We start from the raw sequence: 6,000 nt of genomic DNA on the forward strand, positions 1-6,000 counted from the left end.
AAGCACCAAGATTATCCCAATGAAGTTCTCATAAATCATCATTTTTCTTGGGATCATAGAGACATTTCTGCAATATGTTCTCCGCTTCATCCCTCCACCTGCCTCCATGTATATTGTCTAAGCCAGCTGTGGTCCACGAGAGTGTCTCCACAAATGTCAAGTGAGCTGTGCCTTGGACCCCTTTGGGCAAGCCCAGTGCTGGTTGTATAAATGGCACATCCATGAGGCTAAAGCTTTCCACGTGCAGCCCTCTGGGGAAACGTTGGATAAGGTGAGGATTGATACTGGAAGTAGGCGCATCTAGCCTTGTGGTGCAACATCGCATCCTCCTAAAAGGTGGATGGGAGGTGGTCAGTGGACTCGCAGGTTTGCAGAGAGCCTCCCACTCCCTGCTCAATTTGCACATGGGCGTGTTTTTGAGTGCTCGACGTGTTTGGTGTTCGCCACTTCAACGTCCAAGGCAGGTCCCTCAGGTGCAAAGCCTCTGTCGGGCACCGAGGTGAAAATGGGTAACATCCCCATTCTGGTTTGCTTTTAGCAAGAGTAAATATTCAGAGTAATGCAGAGTAAAAATTCTGCTTTTACTCACTCGAGCAGGACTTCAGTGGTTTCCAGCCTTCGCAAAGGGGTTGTGTCGAATCCTCGGATGATTGGAGCTTCTCTAGATCCCAGAATCGGCAGAGGCAGCGGCAAAACGAGCTTCTTTGCACAACTCTCGGGCACATCTCTGGAAGGATCACCTTTAAAGGGGAACATGGAAATGGAGCCACCTGGGCTCGTTCTGCCTTTAACCTCGATGCTGGGACATCCATCCAGGATGTCAGGAGTGGGGATTCATGGATTTGGTGGTTATGAGGACTCTTCTCAGGTGCACATGCTGTCAGCTTTCAGTGGGGATTTGTGTCTCTGAGCATGGTTGCATGACATTTCCTTGCATTTCTCAACTGAGAACTATTTTTCCTCTTGATTTTTTTCAATTAAAAATGCAAACAGGCTGTAATTTAGCTTATAACACTATTAGCCAACCCATTCTTTCTTTCTTCCTTCCTTCTAGCTCCAAGATTTTTCAGTCCGTAGGCATCACGGTAACAGTTGTTGGGGTGGTTGTTTTTTTTTTTCCTCCGGGGAATCAGTCTTCGCAGTGCAGAGTACGGCTTCTGTCTTCTCAGCAAACAAAACTCAACAATTTTTGCTTGTTTTAATGGGGTTTCTGAAGCAGTCAGGAGCCAAGGAGGGAGAAAAGAAGAAAAACACCCCAAAGAAATCAAGTCAAATGTAACCTTAAAGAAAAGGGTTTTTTTTTTTTCTCATTTGGCTAGAAAGCAACACTGGGTTTTAAGAGATGCATAACTAAAGGAGCTCTGAAGCGCTAAAATTACATCTTGTAAAACGCAGGCTGTCACGCTTAAAGGCACTCCTCTCATCTTTGCTTCGGCGCAGCTGACTGCGGAGAGCAAATGCACCATATACGGGGGACTTTCATTCCCATCCTGCCTAATTATTAATATGTTAATTTGACAAAGAGGAACTCCTCCAGAGACAATGCTCTTGCTGATGTGGTGGGCATGTCACAAAAGCTTCCTTGACTGTTCCTTGGCTTCGTGGCTTGTATTTCCCTGCAGTATTTTCAATGCAGTGCCTGGTCTTCAGAGCTTGAGACAACGCATTGCCACTTCCAGCCACCCTGGCTTGTTGAGCGGGGCACTTGGGGACAGCTGAGTGCAAGTCGCTGATCTGCCAGCAAAGATTTATGACATGCCCTTGGGCAGGTCGCTTACTGTGTCTGGGCCTCTGTCCCCCATCTGTACAATGGGACTATTAGCACTGTACTGTCTCCCAGGTGCGGTGGGAGGGTGAGCCCGCGCCGGAAAGCTTGCTAAGAACTTTTTTCCAATGACTCAGTTGGTGTCATACAAAATATCACGTCTACCCAAAAAACCTTGCCTGCTTCAAGACTATGAAGCACTCATCTACAACAGTAACAGGGGGCTGGAAAATATACTTTACTAGGTTTGCTGCATACCAGTGCCTTCAAATCTGGACCTTGACTTCCCTTCTGGCCTACTGTTTTGTCCACGGTCTCCACAAGAGATCAAGAATATGGGGAAACCACACTGGCATAGCCGGATTCCCAATACCCCTGGTTACTAACTACGTGCAACTATGGAAGACCTAGCTACCAATGCATTTGGGGTGGAAACTGCATACAAAACAGTTGCATTGTGAGATTCCCTAGGCTTCAAGATGGAAATGCCCCACCAGTGGGCTCCTCCAAAAGTTTTGGTGCTTTCCAGCAAAATCAGGAGGGTTTGCTTCATCGTCAGGTGGACTGGAACCAATTTTATTTTTTTTATTTTTTGCAGAGTCCAATTATTTCTGCTATGCGTGCCAGCCCTGGCTATTCACTGCCTCCCTTCTGTCTGGCAAGGCATCACTTGTCATCTTTCATTTTTGTCAGAATTAACCCAGAGAACAAATCCTTCCTCCTGTCTGTCCTCGGCTCTAGGGGTTGACGGAGCAAGTCCAGCACAAGCCACCACGCAGAAAAAGCAGAGAAGAATTTGATTGCAATCAACACAGCATAAAAGAGCCCTATCGAAGTGGAGCTGGAGCATGAGATTACATTGCCACGTAGTTCAGCTCTGGGAAATGCCACCCTGAGTTGCTATCAGTGCAGTTTCCAGGGGATGTGGCAGGCTCCACTGCCAAGGCAGATGCCATGGTGAAAGCACTCCAGGAAAGCTGGGAGCAATGATCAGCTTCCCATTTAATAGTGAGTTGATATGGTGCCTCGATTTGATCCACCAGCCCAGCCCTGGACTGTCTTCTTTGTGTGTCTGCTAATGCTCAGCACAGGATGAATTGGAGCTGCTCAGCTGTATGTCATGAGTCCTGTAATGCTTATGGAGATGGAGAGTCTCTTTAACACACAGCGAAGGTGTCTGGGCTATGAAATGATCCAATGTCTAACTTATGCGTAGCTATGAATATCTGATCTGCTGTAGCCAGACTGTTCTTGTCACAGTCCCAGGAAGGAAAGAGTCCTTCAGCTTGCCCTTTTAGAGTTTTTAGAGCCCAGCAGAGCTACTTAAGTTTGGGACCTTTCCATAGAGAGGGGTTAAGCCTTCATGACTACATGGCAAAAGATGACAGGGAAGAAATCTTGGCAGGAGATGTGCAACAGACTGCAGAAAGGAAAGCAATGAACACCACTGTCCCTGCACCCACTTGGCTGGGTAAAAATATGAAAGGGCGAGGGGTGAGGCCTGTTTCCTGTGGAGCTTCTTTTTTAATTTTCCAAAGATGACAATGTCTGGCGAGAAGCATGTGTCAGCCAGCAGAAGACGGATGTTTGCTGGTTGCAGGGTAATAGTTTGTGTCATTGCAAATTGGAATTTGGGTCTGGCAAGGTCTATAATCCCTGTTGCCTGCTTGGCACCAGCAGACGAGGTGTTTGCACAAGGCCCCTTTCTGTTGCACTGAGCCCCCTCCTCTGCAATTCTTTGTGTCTTCCAGGGACAAAGCATGGCATGAGAAAAGGGCGCCTGCAGATACATTATGGGGGGGAAATGTGATGAGTCTGTAGGTTGATCTTCTTTCCCGCAAGGAAGTGTATTGTTGAGTTGCAGGTTCAGCGCTATCGGTGCTAAACCAACCCCTTCAGTCCAAGAGGTCGGTGGCTTTGCAAAGGATCCTCGTCGCTGGCTACTTCAGTGCATTATTATTGCACTGAATAATAATTATTGCTCTTATTTCCTTGTGAAATGGTATCCCCGGTTGCCCAAAGATCCCCTCCCTGGGCCTCGGCAGCTTCTGAGGGTACTGACAGTCCCGTGCATTTGGGATGAATTACTGTCTTGGATGGGCTGAGCCTGTGTAAGGTTTAGCACAGGTAATGCTAACGAGGCAAATGAATTGCCTGGAGAGCACCGGAAAGGGAGTAGTATATGTGCTCTTGGTATCCCTCACAGCTATGCAAGGACTGCAGACTGTTTGCTAGAGGTACGGCAGCTCAGTACTGCAAACTCCTCAGATAACATCTCCAGGAAGGAAAAATTTATTGTCCCTTTGGAAGACTAGGTATGAGTCATGCGTCACTGAGTTTAAAAGTTGGTTCCCGAGGGAGAAGAGCAGGTTAGAAATCTAGAAGGCAATGTGATTTTACCAGTCTCCATCACTCAGTCTCACTCCAATGGTCCAAATCCCTTAGACCTGGGATGCTACGAGACGGTCATCCAGCCAGTTGTTTTCTCCATGTTCAAGACTTATGTCTGGGATAAGAATACTGGGGTGAGAGGAACTGGATTTGCACAACAGAGGTGGGCTAAATTGAAGAAAGGCTTTTACTTGTTCATGTCTCTTGGTTGTCTTGCAAACATTTTCATGGAATTTCTTTCCATTTTAGATTATTTTTGGCGCGTGTTGAAATGTACCTTTTGCCCGGCGCAAAAAGGGGACTTGCGCATGTGGAGACAAATTCATACCTGAGACCACCAAAACTGGAGCTTTGTTTGAAAGAAATGTAGCAATTGTGAATGTTCCCACAGCTTAGTTGTGAAAATATGATGTATATAATGCCATAGAGAGGATCCTATTTTTATGCCAAATGATAGGGGGTGGAGGAAAGTCTTTGCTTATTTTTTGCTCATCTTTTTATTTCCATAGACCTCTTCATACAAGAATTGCCAAAAAAAGAGGGAAGAAACAAGCAGAAGAATCAACTTCTGAGGTTTTCCAGTGTTTTGTGCATGTTTTATGTGGCTCTAATGGATGATCCCTGGGTTTTAGAAAATAAGGCCTTATCTAGGAAAACAGCATAGGGTGAATGGAAGAAACTCCAGCAAGTATGATTTGCTGGTTTAAAAGAAAAGTCCAGGAGGGCCAGCTTTTAGTGGGTGAATGAAATAAGCTTATCAAATGGAATGGACTGGAAAATTACTAGGCAGTGTGTAGTGCTCGCCAAAAGGCATCCAGGATCAGATGCTGCAGCAGACTAGCAGAAAGGGGCCAGGGAAGAGAGCAGACACGCGATATGAAATGCAGTCGACCAAATACAACAAAGGCTGGTTCTTGCTTCTGTTGTACGGACCTGCTGCTGGTGTTTCTCAGGGGAAGCATGGAGGTGGCAAACACCCCAGCTCCCAGGAGCCCAGTCGCACTGGCACCGTGCAGCTGCCCTGGCACCACCGAGCAAGCGCATGTGTCTGTTCAGAGAGGGAAGAAGTGGTCCATCTGCCTTCCGTCCTCCCAGACAGAAGCGTGCAATGTGAGCCGATGTGCTTTCCAATCACTCAGATAAAAGGGAAGCATGAACAAAGCTAACAGAGCAGACTTGAGATATAGAAACACTGGCTCCAAGAAGCCCCTTAAACTCTATGGGTGTGTGTATGTGACAGAGAAATTTTAAAAGCTGGGTTTGACATCATTCCCAGAGGTCACGGACAGATGAAGAAGTTACCATGGGGCAAAAAGGCAGGGCCTCAATAGCATGTCTGCCGTTGGTGTGCCTGCTTTTATCCAACAGTAAGTAGATGCTAAATCACAGTAATTTATCCTTCACTGAAAGAAGGAGAAATTACCCAGAGTTAGCACTCTCTTACTCAAGAGAAGGTAGGGCAGGGTGGCCCCTTAAAGACAAAGGACATGTGTAGACTAAACGAAGGGCATGTGTGCATGACACTTTAAAGCGGGTTAAATGCTTTTGCACCGCTTTAGTGGTGTTGGAGTTTGCACGCATCGGCGGTGTATTGCTCATTAATTCAAGCTCCTGTAGCACAGTTGGTGGCGTAATGCGCCTTAAATGACTTTGGGATGCAGCAAACTAAAACGCCTCCGGGGAGTTTTAGTTTGCTGCCCTATAGCTGTGGAGTGAAGCACCTGGCTCCGTGCGTCTCGGGGGCTGTGCTGGCAGCCCATGCAGGCAGCTTGGCAGCAGCCTGGGAAGGCAGGCTCCACCGAAGAGGCAGGGAAAAAAAAAAGCAATGATCCCTAAATTGAAGT

The sequence above is a fragment of the Alligator mississippiensis genome, chromosome 12 (assembly GCF_030867095.1).
Source record: "Alligator mississippiensis isolate rAllMis1 chromosome 12, rAllMis1, whole genome shotgun sequence".
In the NCBI taxonomy this organism is placed as follows: Eukaryota; Metazoa; Chordata; order Crocodylia; family Alligatoridae; genus Alligator; species Alligator mississippiensis.